The following is an 18,461-nucleotide window of genomic DNA, read 5'->3' as shown; positions in this document are numbered from 1 at the left end:
CGTGGTATAAGCAAATGAAGATTGCTCTTCCCAAACCCAAGACACGTAATGCATGCATCGCTGATGCAGGAGGTTCAAATCTGATTAATTATTTTTGCTGACCAAGGCCATTAAGAGAGTAAGGCATGGCAATTCTGGTGCCAGCGCATCCACTAATGAATCCCCAGACACTGGGCTAAGTATGCAACACCCATGATGCAGTCTGAATTTCCTGGCTACCTTGTTCTGAGTGGGAGATATTATGCCCATTTAACAGATGAAGAAAGAGGAGTTCAGAGAGATTCAAGTGGCTTTGATGAGGCCTGGAAAGCAGACAGCTGGAACTTGTTCTTCAGACTTCGCATCCTTAAGCACACTGAGAATTCTTTTTTTTTTAAGATTTTATTTATTTGACAGAGAGAGAGAGAGAGAGAGAGAGAGAGAGAGAGAGAGATATCACAAGTAGGCAGAGAGAGGGGGGGAAGCAGGCTCCCCGCTGAGCAGAAAGCCCGGCTCGGGACTCGATCCCAGGACCCTGAGATCATGACCTGAGCTGAAGGTAGAGGCTTAACCCACTGAGCCACCCAGGTGACCCTGAGAATTCTTGAGTAAAAGTGATTCCTTTGCAAGTAACCAATGTCCTGAATCAGGGGAGTGGGCGCTCTGTAAAAGCATGTCCCTTTAAGTCCCTCAAACCCAAACTCTGCGGGTGTATTAGGCACAACGGTTCCCCAGAATTGTGAATATAATTTAATCAAAACCATAATGTGGGGGCGCCTGGGTGGCTCAGTGGTTAAGCCGCTGCCTTCGGCTCAGGTCATGATCCCAGGGTCCTAGGATCGAGCCCCGCATAGGGCTCTCTGCTCAGCAGGGAGCCTGCTTCCTCCTCTCTCCCTCTGCCTGCCTCTCTGCCTACTTACGATCTCTGTCTGTGAAATAAATAAATAAAATCTTTAAAAAAAAAACCATAATGTGCCCAAACACCCAACAGACATTCGTAAAGTGTTTAACACTCCAGAGAAGGGTATGTGACAACATAAAACCCATCCAAGCAACAAGCTTAAAATTGCATTTGCAAACTTCAGTCTCTCTTCAGCCAGAGACGGGCTGGCTCTTTAATCCCAGGGCATCAATTCAAATACTGTTCGCGATCTGACCTGACCAAAAGGGGTTCCTCACTGGCAGCCACTCGGCAGTCCCACCGGACTCTCGGGAAACTGGGGCTCCAGGGGGCAGGGGCAGAGTGGCCTGCACACAAGCTGACTGCCACTGGCCTTTGCCAAAGCCCAGGGCAGAGCTAGGGAAACCTGAGGGAAAGATCATCTTCCATTAACAACGTCCCCCAAGGGGACCCCATGCTTAAGGCAAAACAGCTGCTCCTGAGAATCACTGTCTGGCTCGTGGGGAGCTCGTGTCCTACCATAAGCTCTGCCTCAATTCCTCATCTTGTCCAAGGCTCCCTCTTTCTCCAGTCCTCTTCTTTTTGAGGGCTTGGAGGCAGTGTCTGCAGGTGCACCAAAGGGACCAGAAGTGCTGGTGTCAGATTTCTTCAACAGCAAATCTCCAGATGATGCAGAACCTTCTAGTTTTGTACCCAGTTTGCTGCACGGGACCCTATCCGAGAACAACATGAACAGCTATGGTTTTTGAGCACTTAATGCCAGGCCGCCTGGGCCAAGAGCTTCCTGGAGGGATGTAGTTGAGGGAAGGAAGACTTACAGAAGTGATTTCCAAGATCACACATCTCACCAGTGGTGGTCCCGTGGTACAAGCTCAGTGAATTGGACTCAAAACCCAAGCTCTCCATCCCCAACCTCTACAACCTCCCAAGTCACAGCCCCTCCACAAGAGAGCCTCGTGTGAAAAATGGGCAAATCAAACCAATTCGAGATTTTAAAGGGACAAACCGGAATAGGTAAGGCATTGTAGGAGGCAATTTGTTTCTTTACTTTGCCTGTGCTTTGTCATTGTTTGCCAGAAGTGTTTCTAAATTTTGAATCGGAATGCTGTAGTCAGAACATCCACATTCTGTCTTCCCACTTTTGGCCATGCCCTTAGCCTCCTACATGCCTGTCTTCTGAAAGCATTGGAATTTTGAGTCCCTGAAGAATCTCTAAAAATTTCCTTGGCTTGACCATTGCATAATCTCTACATGGCTGACCGTCTGCAGCTATGGAGGCAGGGTAGGTGCGATGTGGAAACCAGTGAAGTTGGAGAGGCTCTGAAAGTAACTGATGGCTATGTGATGAGCTGCGGAGCTGGGCCTTACAGGAGGAATGGCAGGTAGTGTTCATGGGAAGGGCCCGTACTGACCTGTTATTAGAACATGAGTGGAATACTGTGTTGAGGACTCAGGCTTCCCCCTACTCAGCAAAGAGTGCCAGGATTTATTCATAACTTGTTATTTAACCACTGAACCCTTTCTTGGAACAAAAGCTTTTAAAGACTCCATTAATACGACAGATAAAAGTGGACTTGCTCAGACCCAAGGAGAGTTGAGAAGCCTGAAGCACATGCTACTGGCTTCCTTGAATTCCTATAATCACTGGCATCTTACTTTCAGATATCCTGTGGCTCCTTCGAGAATAATTTAAAAATTATTGACGAGATTGTTCTCCAGGGTTCTTTTATGTGCTGACTGTGATTCCCTGAGACACCGAGAGCTCTTACAGATCATTGGAAGCATCCACAAAGAAAAATGGAGGCTTTAGCTGAATGAAATCCATTGAATCATTCTTTACAGAGTGGTGAAATGACCTCAGGCAAAGACAGGTTTCCATTTCAGCCATTCCACAGATGTCTACATGGTGAGCCCCACCACCCGCGCGTTCCAGCGGTCATTATCTCGCTTGGACCTACTGGGCCTGCGTCCTCCTTGGCCTCTTTGCTCATGCTAGGCCCCCGCAGTCTGTCTCCATATAGACAGAGAATAGGTCTTCTAAAAGTCAGACCAACACACTTCACCATTCAGCCCTTTGCAGGGACTTCACCTTTGACTGAGAACAAATTTCCAAGTGCTCACCACGAGCTACAAGCTCCCACATGTGCTCCCTGATGGCCTCGTCACCCATTTTTCCTCACTTACTCTTCTCTTAGAGCAACGGTTCTCAAAGTGCAGTTCCTGACACCTTCCCAGGGGTCTGGAGGTCACAGTTATTTTTATTCTAATACTAAGATGTTGTTTTCATGCCTATTTTGTCACAGGGGTACATGGAACAAATGCTTTCTTGATATAGTTTCAGATTCCACATTGCAACTACCCTCTAAAGACTACCAGGTGTTGAGTTTTGATGTACAGTTTACAGCAATGCATGGTTTAGGGGCCCTGGCCCCTGTGTATAACGTTGACTCCGCAACAACTTAACTACTGATAGCCTACTGTTGACCAGAAGTCTTACCAATAGTCAATTAATACACATTTTCCTTTTTTTTTTTTTAAAGATTTTATTTATTTATTGACAGAGAGAGAAAGAGAGAAGGAGCACAAGTAGGGAGAGCACCAGGCAGAGGGAGAGGGAGAAGCAGGATCCTGCTGAGCAGAGAGCCTGATATAGGGCTTGATCGCAGGACCCTGGGATCATGACCTGGCCTGAAGGCAGCTACTTAATGGACTAAGCCACCCAGCTGCCCCAAGACATATTTTCTATGTTATATTAATATACTGTATTCTTACAATAAACTAAGCTAGAGAAAAGAAAATGTTGTTGAGGAGATTATAAGGAGTTACTAAACCAAATAAATAAATGCACTTAAAAAAAGGGAGGCAGGAGAGTGCCTGGCTGGCTCAGTCGGAAGAGCATGTGATTCTTGATCTCAGGGTCATGGGTTTAAGCCCCATGTTGCATTTAGAGTTTACAAAACTAAATTAAAAAAGTAAAAAATGAAAATGTAAAGAAAAGAAAATCATAAGGAGGAGAAAATGCATTTACTGCACTGGACTGTATTTATTGGGAAAAAAATCCATGTGTAAGTGGACCCACGAAGTTTGAACCCATGTTATTCAAGGGTCAGCTATAATAGCAAAGAAGAACAACTGCAAATATATAAAAGGTTATTAAAATACTTCCATTTTCCAACCATGTATCTGTGTGCGGCCAGATTTTCTTCATACACTAAAATCAAAACAATATACTACAACAGATTGGATGCAGAAGCAGCTATGAGACTCTAGCTGTCCTCTAGCAAGCCAGACATTGAAGAGATTATCAAAAATGCAAAACAATGTTACCCTTCTCATCAGTTTTTGTTTTGGAAAATAGTTATTTTTCATAAAATTTTTATATCAGCATATGATAGGTTTATTATTGTAATTTTAAATGAATCAATACATATTTTCAGATTTTCTGTTTCAACTTCTAATATGTCGAATATAGATAGAATCCATGTAACCAAAACTCTCAAGGATCCTCAATAATTTTTAGGAATGCTGTAGGGTCCTGAGACCAAAAAGTTTGAGAACCACTGCTCTAAACTCACTGGATCTCCCACTGTTCCTTCCTGTGCCAAAAAGAGATTTGCTCTAAGGAATTGGTTCACATGAATTCCAAGTTCAAGATCTGCAGTCAACAACCTGGAGACCCAGGAGAGATGATGGAGTATGTTCCAGTCTGAGACTAAAGGCAAGAGAAAACTGATGTCCCAGCTAGAAGACAGGCAGGCAAAAAGAGTTCTTTCTTAGTCAGCCTTTTATTTTATTCAGGTCTTCAATAGATTGGGTGAGGCCCACCCACATCAGGGAAGACAATCTGTTCTACTCCATCTACTGATTCAAATGTTAATCCTAACCAGAAACACCCCCACAAATACACGCAGACATCTGGCCCAATCCAGTTGACATATAAAATGAGCCATCACACTTTCCATTGATTTGGATCACTATTCAAACATTATTTTATCAGAAAGAGGTTCCTCTATGCCACCCTATGTAAAATAGTATTAGCACTCCAATATCCCTTCTATCTCTTTAACCATGCTTCTTCTTCATGTTTTCTTAGCATGTCTTACATTTATAAATGATATTCCTATTCTTTTATTTCTCCTTGTCCAACTACAATGTAAGCTTCTTAGTCTGTTGAACATTTTGGTTCCCTGTTGCAGCCCCACTGCCTAGAACTGGCACATAGTAGGTCTCAGTAAATATTTGTTGACTAGATGAATAACTACATCACACTATCTGGATAGAATTAAGATCATAATTAAGGTTGGGATGCCTGGGTGACTCAGTTAGTTTAGTGCCTGCCTTTGGCACAGGTCATGATCTCAGGGTCCTGGGATTGACTCCCACATCAGCCTCCCTGCTCGGTAGGAGCCTACTTGTCCCTCTGCCTGCTGCCCACCCCGCTGCTTGTGCTTGCGCGCTCTCTCTCTCTCTGACAAATAAATAATAAATATATTTTTTTAAAAAAAGATCATAATTAAGGTTTGAAAAAGCATTATCAGGGAGGAAGTACTGACTTGCCCTGAAGTGGATTGCGATGTGTTTGTATCAAACATGGTGCTTTAAGCAAGGGAGATAATTATTTCTCTTTCACCTCAAAGTTTGGAACTAGGCAGTTCAGTGAAGTGTGGCAGATCTGCTTGACAAAGCCCCCAGAGACTCTAACTCATAGACCTTTCTTCTTGGCCCAATTTGGCAGGTCGAGCGCTAGCCATCCCATCTTAATTCCAAAAGAGAGGAGGGAAAAGACTAACAAGAAAAGTGAAGCAAAGGGTGCATAGCTATTTTTAAAGAAGGATTTCCAGAAGATGTTACACAGCAACTCTACATACATTCATTTGCCAGATTTCGTCAAATGGCCACACCTGGTTGCAGGTGAGTCTAAGAAATATGCCTGTGAAATATTCTAGGTGGATACTACCTGGATAACACTGGGGGTTGCCACTTAAAGAGAAAGAGAGGAATAGATATGGAGGGACCATTAGCAGGCTCTATTAAAGTAGCTACTGTTGGAGCCTGCCTAGGAAAGGAGCTCCTTTTTTATTAAGAAACTGCCTCAGCCTATACCATTTCTTGTGGCCCTGGAAATATGGTCTATCCAGTACTTTCTCTACCAGATGTGGGAATGTGACTCAGGTTGGATGAGCCATGACCGTCTATCCTCACCTCATTGATTGGTCAAGAGATGAGCACATGACCCATGCAAGGTCTGCGATGGGCAAAATGTGGCCAGATAGAACGTTCTTTAAGATGTATATACAATACTGGAAAAGCTCTTTTGCCCTGGGACTCCTAACCTGGGAATTAGAGAATCTGGGTCAGTAGTGACCTCCATTTCACCTCAGCTACATATAAGTTCTTATCAGCAATAGGAGGAAATGAAGCCACCATACAAAAGGCAGCAGATCCACAGGGTAGAGAGATGGCATCATTTGAATTCTTTGATCCAAGTGTGCCTGAAGCCTAATGTCTTATTCCCTCTTCGGCTTAAGTTGGTTTTTGTTGGGTATCTGTCCCTTTCATTTGAAATTCCTGACTGAAATGTCTATCATTGACATGATTTCTTTAAAATTATTCTAAAATGTTATTTACTATCTAATAATGATTAATTTCTGAAAAGGAGAGTGTATATGTTTGTACCTCAAACACACATTTTTGAAGTCTGGGTTGCCTCCTTTGAAAACTCCCCCTGACTGAGCTTTCCTTTCCACTCTCTCTGCCCACCCCTGCCGGCTTGATGCTCTCTACTTTGTCACAGAGCACCTGGGATTCCATTTAACACAATACCACACTGCACTGAAATTCCTTGTTTCCAGCACAAACTGTCCCTTGAGATGACCATTTCCTTGATGACAAGGAACTATCCTATCTTATTCACCTTCATATCTTCATTTTTCCAGAACTTACCTCACTACTGGGCATATAGTTATGCTTACATTAAACCTGATGCTGCAAATATGTACCCACAACTTACTATCACGACCTTGTGGTAGAGGGTCTAAATTACTCTTCCATTTCCTTTAGAAGGTATCAGTTAAATAAATCAGGTCACCTTGAAAGTGGAAACTACGAAACTCAAGTAATAAATTATATCACAATCACTGTTCAGCTGACTCAGTGAGAATAAGATTCTCGAAAATGGAATTGCTGAAAGGTTTCTAAGCAAAACCACCCCAAAATAGCCAACCAATGCCTGTAATGTTAAATAAATCTCAACAAGGATCAAATCATAGGAATATATTTTGACAGGTAAAGCTTGATTTATAATTGTGAAATTCCTAATGCATTAAAGGATTTTTAAAATATTCTGATTCATTTTTGCAAAAGAAAAAATAAAATGGTTTGAGGTCAGTAAATTTCCAGTAGTTTCTCTCCTTGAGTTGAAAAGCAAGGTCTGATGCAATCATGGAGCCTAAGCAACCAATTATTCCAACTGGCTGCATTTCAGTGTCAAAAAATAAGTGTGCCTTTTGGGACACAAGTAGATATTGAATCAACTATGGATTTTTCCAGTTTACAAAAGAGGAAAACATGCAACTTAAAGCATAGTGACTGCAAGCATTTGTAGGTCCTGTAGGGGACTCTTTTGAATTTTCTCAAATCTTAATATCCATTATGCCCCCTCCCACTCCTCACCTCTCTTTTTACTACCCAATGTCATTTCCTTACTTCAATACAACTTTGTTCCCACCAACTCCCATGGTGCTGTCATGTAAGATATATCACACTTCTATATGTTTATAAGTATAAGTATAATTGTATAGCTATTGTTTGATACCATTGATTTTTAAATCAGGAAACAGAAAGGAAAATAAATATACATTTATATTGCCTTTTATGATAATGTAATTACCATTCCCAGTGCTCACTGTTTTTTCTCAAGGGTTCATATTACCATCTGCAGTCATGTGCCTTTATCCTAAAGAATCTTCTTTATTATTTTTAGTAAAGTGGGTCTGCTAGGAATAAATTCTCTCAGGTTTTATCTGGAAATGTCTGTATTTGGCCTTCATTTGTGAAGGATAGCTTTGCAAGACACAAGATTCTTGGTTGGCGGGTTTTTTCCTTCAACACTCCAAATATGTCATTCCACTGCCTTCTTTCCTCCATTGTTTCTGAGAAGTCAGCTATCACTCTTAGCAGGATTCATACACACACACACACACACACACACACACACACACACGTGTGTGTAGGCCCCATTTCTTCTGATGCTTTCAAAATTTTCTCTTTGCCTTTGTATATCAATATTTCTACTGTGATGTGTCTCTTAGTAGATCTCTTTGTGTTTATCCTCCTTGCAATTCACTGAATTTTTGAGATTCATTGATTGATTTTCATCAAATTTGTAATGTTTTCAGCTTCTTTGTGGCAGGGGCCCTTTCCTTTCTGCTTCTTTCTGCCTCTCTTTATCTCTTCTGGCACTCTCATGACACATCTATTGGTATGGGTAATGATGTTCCTCATTTCTCTGAGGTTCTGTTCATTTTTCATCATTCTTTTTGTTTTCTGTCCTTTGGTTTGCGTAGTCTCTATCCATCTATCTTCCACTTCACTGATTCTTTTAAATTTGTTGGTTCCTCTAGTGAATTTTTCATTTCAGTTTGACTTTTCAACTCCAGAGTTTCCATTTGGTTATTTTTAAAGTAATTTCTCTTAATCGATATTCTTTCTTTGGTGAGATAGTGTCACCATAATTTCCTTTATTTCCTTAAGCATGGTTTCTTCACTTCTTTGAACATACTTAAAACAGCTGCTTTGAAGTCTTTGCCCACTAATTTGACAACTAACCCCCCTCATAGTTTCTGTAGCCTGTTTTTCTTCTATGTATGAGTCAGACTTTCCTGTTTCTGTCTTTTTTTTTTTTCCTTCCAATGGGACATTTTAGGTAATGTATAGCAGCAATTCTGGGTAATGATTTCTCTCCTCCCTTTCTGGGCTTTTGTGTGAGCATATAGCATATATTTGTTTAGTCATTTGCATTTATTATTTTAATAAAATGTAATTTCCTCCTCCTGCATCTGACAGTATGAAGCCCCAGCATATACCCAGTCATCCTGGAAAGGCAGTGATTTTAGCAGGGTTTTTTTTTTAATCTTCTCGTTCCCTGACTTCTCTGTTTAGTTGTCTGCCTCTTTTATATCCCACTCAGCTATTGGACTCCACTGACTGCTTGTGATTTTTCTCTTCTTCCTCTCTTCATCATAGATTGCTCCTTGGGTTGATCTAATTAAATGCAGGCTGGGGTAATTGGGGTCCAATCTTTGAAACTTTTTTCTCACATCAGGGGGCTCATAGAAGCTACGTGTTTTCCTGATTCTTTCTTGTAAACTAGCTGGCCTAGATTTAGTTTGATGCACAGAACTACCAGCCCCTCTTAATTTCTTTCTTCCAGACCTTCATTGCTTTAGACAATGCCCTTAGGTTTGAACTTCCCCTTCTTCTGTTTCAAATAAAGTCAGTTCCTTTGGTGGGGGGGGGGAGCTTCAGAGCTCTATGTTTTTACTGGCTGCATCCCACCCCCTGGGCAAAATCTCTGAGCCACTGAACCAGGTGTTAGACAGTGATAGGGGCCTGCTTCTCTTAGAGAGACACCTCCGCTTTATAAGCAGAAACCTGGGGAGAGGTAGTAGCTTCTATCCTTCTCAGTTTGCCTCTGCTAGCATGGGATCTTCACCCTGTGTCAGCTACGGTGAGGATAATCAGGGACCCATTATTCTCAGACTACCATGCTTGGAGTAAAGCCTCCAACCTATGAGTAGGGGCTGGATGGAGGAGAGGAGAGCCCAGCCTCCTGGAAGCACCCACCAAGAACTTAGTGTCTATAACGTGAAGTTGTACAGGATTAGAAATGTTGGCCTGTTGCTCCTGGTAAAATACTGTGCCCTTTCATTGGGAACGGAGCGGAATGGCAGCTCTTTCTGGCCACACCTGCCTGGAGCAGAGCTCCTACCAAGCTCAGCTAGTAAGGAGAGACAGGGAGGAAGAGGGTGATGATTCAAGGACCACCGATTCTCACTGATCTTACATATTTAGTAGATTTTGCTGAACAAATATTTCTCCCTTTGCTGTACGTTCTCAGGACAATTTCCAGAAACTCTAAAGAGTTGTGGTTTGGTGTTTTTTTTTAAAAATCACTTTCACTAGTTATTTTGTAGCCCTGGAGAATACGTCTGTCAATCTCTTAACACCTTCCAAAAGTCTTAGCCCCTTTTAAAACACAGAATTCCATAAGCTAACATTATAATGGCTAGTTTTGGTTCTCTTTGCTGACTTTGATTTCAAGTTATAATAATAACGGCTAGTAAGAGAGAGAGATGCTATTTTTTCCTGATCAAGTGGACTTGATTCCTTTCACTTACATGCAAATCTGAAACAGAAGTGGGGCGGGGGGGGGGAAGGGAAGCAAGTGGGAACAACATTTTATAATCTGTTATTAAAAGTATACAGTGTTTCCCACCCCCCCCCCCAGTTTTAAAAAGCAAACACCAAGACTAAAATGAACTTACAGTTTATGAAGGAAATCAAGCATGTGGGTACTGCCTACCAAGTGGAGACCCCCGTTTTTATTCTGACCCTACTCCATTTTAATGTGAGCAAATCACTATGAACCCACATATGAATTGCTGCATCGACTCCATGATGATCTTGTTTTCAACATGGTTTCACTAACTGGAACTACTTTGAGTAGGGTACATGTGAATTAATAAAAATGTTACTGTTGTAAGAGCAAACATTTGTTGAGTGCATATGCCAAACCCCTTAAAAACTGTTTTAAATTTATTATTCCAGTCAATTCTGATAACATTACTATGAGGGAATTTGGATTATTACTGTTCCCATCTCATAGATGAAGCAACTAAGGCACAGAGAGGTTAAGTTACTTGCTTAATATCACACAGTTTATCAGTTAGTGATGAGGCTAGATCTGAAGCAAGACAGACTAGTTTCTAGAATTTTACTGAAGCTTTGGACTATACTAATACTTAAAAAAAAATGCTTCATTACCAAAGAGGGATATAGTAATCTCTTAAAAGTGGTGCTTAGGAAAATTCTCTAAGAGAGAAATTATCAATAGATACTCACTTATTCAATAAACTTTTCTGAGCACCTATTACAGCTACGAACCCAGATTGTTCAATTAAGCACGGAAACTAAATACCAACCTTTTGGGAGAAAAGTTGACTCCTCAGAATGGAAAATAACTTCATGAGAATCAAAAACCAGGAGTCACACTGTGAAGCAAAAGCTGGGATTGTGAAAAAGGTCTTAAGATTTTAATGAGCATGTACTACAAGCCAGGCACCATGTTAAGCTAAAATGCTTTATGTAAGTAATTTCATGTCCTTCCTACAAAAATCACAAGTAGTTAAGAGTTCAGACTGTAAGTCAGCCTTGGGGGGGGGTCTGAATTCCAATTCCATCAGAGACTAGCTGTGCAAATCAGATACATTATTTAACACCTCTGGGCCTGTTACCTTTTCTAGAGACTGAAGATAATAATACTTTGTAGCAGGTAGGGCTGTATTTCAGCGGCAAGTAAAGAAATATCTGATAATAGTGGCCTAAACAAGTAAGGGTCTACTCCACATAACAGAAAGCCCGAGAAACAGAGACTATAGGTGTTGGCGTAGCATTTCCACAACATCAGGGCTGGCATCTGCAATGTTTTTCAGCCTTTTCTTGGGAGCACAGGCTAGCTGTTTCAGTTCCAGACATCATGTCAGTATTTAGGGCAGAATGAGAACAGAAGAGGGGACCAGCCATGACGGTTCTCTTTGATCCATAAAACTAAGGCAGAACCAGCAGATTTATGCTACATCTGCATGGCCAGAACCCTGTCCTATATGGTTACTCGAGCCACAGTGAAGCCTGAAAAGCAAATACCTAAGAGACACATTATCACCCCCACAACATCGGGGTTCTAGAAGCAAGGGAGGGGAGAATGAGTACTATGGGAGGAGCGCCCAAACAAGCGTCCACCACACGATTTCACGGAGGATTGAGAGAATTCATGGGCAAACTTAAGACAATCTGAGGTCCTCATCCAGGGCCAATAGAGGTTAGCTATTTATTTGCAAATTAAGAGGTTGAACAGCTTACTGAATTCAAGGCACAGTTTCTCTACAACAGAGACAAGATTTAAAGGCAGCCTTGTGGATGCCAAAGCCTATGCAGTAACAAGTAGGTAAAGGGTATCTACAGTGCCCTTATCGTGATGAGCAGTGGGAAATGTATAGAATTGTTGAATCATTATGTCATATGCCTGAAACTAGCAAAGCATTGTACAGTAATGATACTTCAATTAAAAAAAATAAAAGTCATTGGGGCAACTGTGTAGAGGCATTTACAGGGTGATGGGTATTGAGGAGAGCAGGTGCTGTGATAAGCACTGGTTGTTATGCTTAATGACTCGCTGATCACTACATCAAACACAAATCAGGCACCATATAGTGGCTAACCAAACATAATAAAAAATTAATAAAAAAGAAAGAGTTATTTCCCTCCCGAACTCCTTTTTGTGCTTTACTTAACAGTCATGGTTTTTTCCTCCATAGAGGGGCTAAGGTATAGCTCAGCCAGAGCCCCTGCAGTCCTTCGTGGAAAAAGAAGCAATGTAGCTCTTGTCCTAAGTCTTTGAATCACCAGACTACCTAAGATGAAGCAGAAAGACATCTGCATTTAACAAAAAACTCTCGTATTTAATAGAAAAATTGCCATGAAGCTCAATTGTTTGATTAAGCATGGAAGCCAAACACTGACCTTTTAGGATAAGCGTTGGCTTCTCTCCGAATGGAAAACAACTACATGAGAATCAAAACCTGATGTGTAAAGTGTCCCCTCAAAGCAAGATATTCGAAAGATGTTAGAAGCTTTAGCCAGGAAAACAGACATCTCTATTTTTCAGTTACAGAAACTTACCATTACTAATTAAAACCACAATATTGAAGTCGATGCCTCCCCTACCGCATGAAAGACTTGGTTCCGTCTTTGTAAGGTGTAAGGAGAACGTGAGGTTGGTGACCTCATACATCATAACCCCACACATATAATTACTGTGTACAGAGGTGTCTGGAGAGCAGATTTTTAATCAATGCCAGGAAAAGCCTGCATTGCATTAATAGAAAATGTAGAACACATGGTTCCAAGTCTGTTTGCTTAACCATAAAATGAGCAGAGTCTTGCTGACTCGACTTCTTCCCATAGGGAGAAAGAGCAGAAGATAAATTTCCCGAAGACACAATCTATGTCCACAGGGCACCAATGGCAACGCTTATTATTCTTGAGAAGTTCAAGGACCATCAACTTTGACCTTGCCAAGTAGGAACATGAAACTGACAATCATAGCAACAATCAACCACCCACACAACAAACCACTGACTACCGCCATCACCATTTCATAAAAGGACATTTTGAAGACCATGCTACCAGGATGGACATACTTATGTGCCAAGCAGAAGGCAGTACTTCACATGGAATGAGTTTTACTGAAGTCTTACTGCCTCCTCCAAATTTTTCTTGCTTGATAGGCCACACATCAACATTTAGGTCACAGAGTCCGTCCTGGCATTGTTTTCTCGGATGGACTATCGGGACACTGGGTTTCAAGGACAATCTCTGGGGCAGGATTATAGGCAGGACCCAGGAGTTTCAGGATGCAAGCAATTAAAATTCTGTATTAGGAAATTTTGACAGTGTTTATCCATAACGGAGCAGAGAATTTGGCAAGGATTCCCCAAGCGCCTCAGGGTCTGCCTTAAAGTAGCGCCATACTTTCTTTAGACTCTGGGTTCAAGTTCCTCATATATTCATTTTAATTCTATGCCTAGAACCTAGACCTTTTGAGGCAGCGGACTTATATACATGCAATGATATCTACTTACTGACATGGTGTGAGCTTGATGACTGTGCATTCTGCAGAAATCCTAAAAGCTGATCATAGCAGCTGATGAATGTCCCTGTAAGCGGATCTGGGGTAAAGACAGGTCTGTCCAAAGAGCTGAGAAAAGAGAAAACTGTTTACTGTCCCTGGAAAACTTTCAGTTCACACACCCAGCTCCAAGTTGTCTCATGCACAGACCAAGCATACGCAGATGGTCTGAGGCTGACAAAGAAGTTCTCTCTAGAAAATTCAAATAAAATTGTTCCAGGCTATCCACATTAAAAAGCTGAAATAAGAACTTTATAAGCTTATAAGCCACATTTTCTTAGACATGTGTGACCTTCTCCAGGTATTTATTGTGTAATGGTAACAGAATAATCACAGGAGATTGGTGCAGGCAGGAAACTTGGGAGACCGTCTTAACCAGTCTTCTCATTTTTCAAGGAAACGGACCCCAGTGAGGTTGGTTGATTTATCTGAGGCCATCACAAGAGACACTCGTGAAGAAGCTGGGATATAAAACTCTGGTTTCCTGTTTTCCAGAACCATGATCTTTCTACAGTATTACCGACTCTCTGGCTGATAAAAACACCTTCTGCTTTCATATTCAATTCAATCAAAACAGCCCACGGTGAGTGCCAAGAGTGACTCGCAGTGGCAGTAGATAGTTAAGGGACAATAAGCATCATAAACAGGATAATGACATGACCTCCACCCGCAGTGAGTCATAATTAAACGGGAAGGACTTCACACACCCAAGTAACATGTTTTTGGGGTAAAAGTTTATCTTGAGAAATAATAAAATTGTTGAATTTTTCAACCCACCCAGTTTGCTGACTCCTTTCCTCTTTCCTACTATATTCCTAATATCTAACATGTGCATGTTACACAGACTATCTGGTAGAGGCAACCAGATAGCCCTGTTGAAAAGAAAGTCCTCTAGTGTTTACTTTTCAGTGTTGGAAAGTAGGCACAAAATAATATCCTTTATGCAATTCTCCTTTGTACAAAACTCTGCACATTGATCTATCCTCTGGCATGCAGACTTAAAACTGTAATACCAATCAAAATAAGACTGTCACTCAAGTGAATGCACATTCATGTTCCAAATGAATACCATCACAGTAAAAGCCCTGAAGGAGACAACAGAACCTCCAAAACTGTATGAAAAATTCCAGCAGCCTCTAGGAGGAGAAAGGCCATAAAATGTATTGCATCCCGCTGGACGTCTGTCCTTATATATATATATGCAGCTCATTGACTAAGATTAGCTTGGTTGACTAAATTCTTCTTTCAGGAGATAATTTGGGTAGAGGTGGTGGTAGAAAAGAGAGGTGGTTCTAGAAATGACGGATCGGGATTATAATTTTGTTGCTTCTGCTTACATAGCTGCATAAACTAAAATGCAAGCTCAGCGAGGGGAAAAACGGTGTCCCTCTCCTTCATGAATTTATCTCAGTGCCGAGATGCAGAATGTACCTACAAAATCGTGGATGATAGATTTTAATCATAGTAGACACTTTAGAGTTTCTCTACCTGTAAAAAAAGGATACTGCCACTCATTTCACAGTGTGTAATGAGTCTGGAATGGGCAAATGCACACGTGGTAGGTAGCACGGTGCCAGGCTCATGGGAAAAGCTTAATGAGCAGCTGTGATTAGAGACAATAAGGCTTTGTACTTTCTTGAATGGGGATTTTCATCTAATTTTAATTAGAGATTTATAATAATATTCTCTCTTATAAACCGAGAGACAGTAATGAGAGTCTGCAGTGAACAGTTAGCCCGAGAATTCTCAAACTGGGTACTACCCACTTCCGGGGGAGCACTGGAGATAGGCCAGGAGATTGATTGTTCCAGAGACTGGGCCTGGTTAGCATGCTGGGACCAGAGTGTCAGACATCCAGTAACAGGTGGGATAGTCCTGCACAAAATACCCCGACGGCCCCCATCGTGCTCTTACTGAGAAGCACAGTGTAATCTTGAGAGGCAATGCGGTTACTCATTTCCTGCCACCTTTCGTTTTAAAACCCAATGTAGGAGTGCCTGGGAGGCTCAGTCATTAAGGGTCTGCCTTTGGCTCAGGTCATGATCCCAGAGTCCTGGGATTGAGCCCCGTGTTGAGCTCCCTGCTCAGCAGGGTGCCTGCTTCTCCCTCTCCTACTTCCCCTCTTGTGTTCCCTCTCTCACTGTCAAATAAATAAATAAATAAAATCTTTAAAAAAATAAAACACAATGTATATAACTTTATGAAAAGTATTTGCAAGTGAAATTACACTTATCCCTATTTTGTTGTCTCACATGTACACAAAGATGTATCAGGTTCTATCACAGTATACGATAAATTCAGTTAAAATGTCATAATCATTTTTTATGATTGCACCAAGGAAAAAAGTTCTCGTGAAATAGTCAGTCAAAGAACACGGCACTGAAAGCAGAAAACGTGTTTGCAAAAGACATTAAGGATTTTCATCTTGTCAAAGAAGCAACTGAGACTTTTCATAAGAGTCAAAGAAAACCACTTTGAAGAACTCTTACTTCCCTCCTTTTGGCCCTGTATTCCATAGAGAGAACATCTGTGTCCCGTTAAGATTTTAGTTCCCCTGCTGAGCAACAGTCTTGCCAGTTTCAAGCCTAAGTTTTGCTTATTCTTTTGAAAAGAGGAAGCCTGAGGAGCGATGATACAAGAGCAAGGCACGGAAGAGGGAGAAACAGCTCGAAAATGTGAGGTCGGAGATCTAGAATAGGGACCTTCCAAGTAGAGGGTTTGTGTATTCCAAAGAGCATACAAGAGATAGAAGACTGTATTCGAGCTCTACTTATATGTATCTCTCTCTATATAAATGGACAGAGAGATCATCTCCTGAACCCTGTGTCAGACAACATTGTGAGGTATTTCACAGCATCAAGGGACTGGGGACAGGGGCGCCTCACCCATTCCTCTATTTTGACATATTACAGTTTATTGTGTTCAGTTAAATGGACTTATGGGTTATGTTACCTGTTTTAACTAAACCAAACACCGCAACGTTAGACAATGGTCTTTCAAAGATTTCTGTAAATCACACCAGATTGAAGACCATACCAATCAGGCGAGCACATGCAAACAAATGAGAAAGAGCTAAACCAATGCTTGCTTCATAGCATGAGTTCTACCAAAGCAACACCACTAGACAGAAACGTGATGACCGGCTGCCCGTGTCCGTGCTGCCTAAAAGGACTGATGACAAAATGTTCTAGAGTGGTGCTGTCCAACATGGTAGCCACCACCAGATAAAGTTATTAAACTTAAAAAAAAAGTTATTAAACTTTTCAAATACACCTCATGACACTGAAAAACTAAAAATTTTTATTTTTCAAACTTAAATAGCTACTATTTAAATGGCTATTTAAATCTCTAGTGGCTACTATCCTGGACAGTGCAAGTCTAAGAGGTAATAAATAGGGCCAAGTTCTTAGGTTTGAATGCAAATGCTGCCACTCACAAGCTGTGTGACCTTTACCTTAACTTGTCCATGCTTCAATTTCTTCATCATAATCATACTGCCTATGTCCTGGAGTTGTTGTTAAGATTAAGTTAGTTAATGCATAGTACTTAGAATATTGCATCATATATGGGGCATTTTTATTGGCCCTTAATCAGACTGGAGAAGAAAAAAAGAAATTCACTTGAAATACAAATTGACAAATGCTTAGTACTAATGAACCTTGAACAAAGTTTATAGTGGGCTATAAGTTATTAAATACTATGAAGATATCACAAACTTCAGGACATTTACTAATAATTTGTCTCACCTTTATCCTTTCTTGTATAATTTTCTTACAGATTTTATTTACTTACCTGACAGAGATCATGAGTCAGGCAGAGAGAGAGGGGGAAGCAGGCCCCCTGCCGAGAAGAGAGCCTGGTGCAGGGCTCCATTTCAGGACCCTGAGATCACGACCCGAGCCAAAGGCAGAGGCTTAACCCACTGAACCACTCAGGTGCCCCCTTGTATAATTTGATGATGAATATTGTAGCTATTAATCCAACTATATAAACTATGTAGTAACTTTAAATGTGAATGACATTAAATACACCAATGAAAAGACAAAGATCGTCAGCACAGATTTTAAAAACCACCATCCAAAACCAAACTATGTTATGCACTAATATATACTTATAAATATATACACATTAGATACATGTACTTTTTTTTTTTTAACTAATGGAGTAAACAAACAAAACTGTTTAGAGATTACTGGGCTAAACCAAGAGAAATGTTTATTTTAGCAAAGCAAAACAAAACAAAAAACAGTGCTGGTTCTATTACCATTCAATTACTATGTTTAAGTCATGTAGATAGAGATAAAAAAAATTTTTTTAAAGGATCATTGCCAAGAACTTTAAGTCTGTGATCAACAGAGAAGGCTCTCAATAATTACACTTTGTTTTATTAAACAGTAAGGATATTCTTAAGTAAGGTCTGACCATTAAGGGACAATAAATGCTCTAGAATAATTGGTTGAGAAACCTCTATTTCAGTGATAATATAGTCCAAATAGTATAAATTCCAGGGAAACATTAAAAAAATCAGACTTACAGAACAGCTTTTTCCAAGATTATAGTAGACGTTCCTTAGATTTTCACAGATGTGACAGAAGAAAGTTCCACATTCAGGTA

The sequence above is a fragment of the Mustela nivalis genome (genome assembly GCF_964662115.1).
Source record: "Mustela nivalis genome assembly, chromosome: 2".
Taxonomy (NCBI): Eukaryota; Metazoa; Chordata; class Mammalia; order Carnivora; family Mustelidae; genus Mustela; species Mustela nivalis.
Note: the sequence above shows the minus strand (reverse complement) of the source record.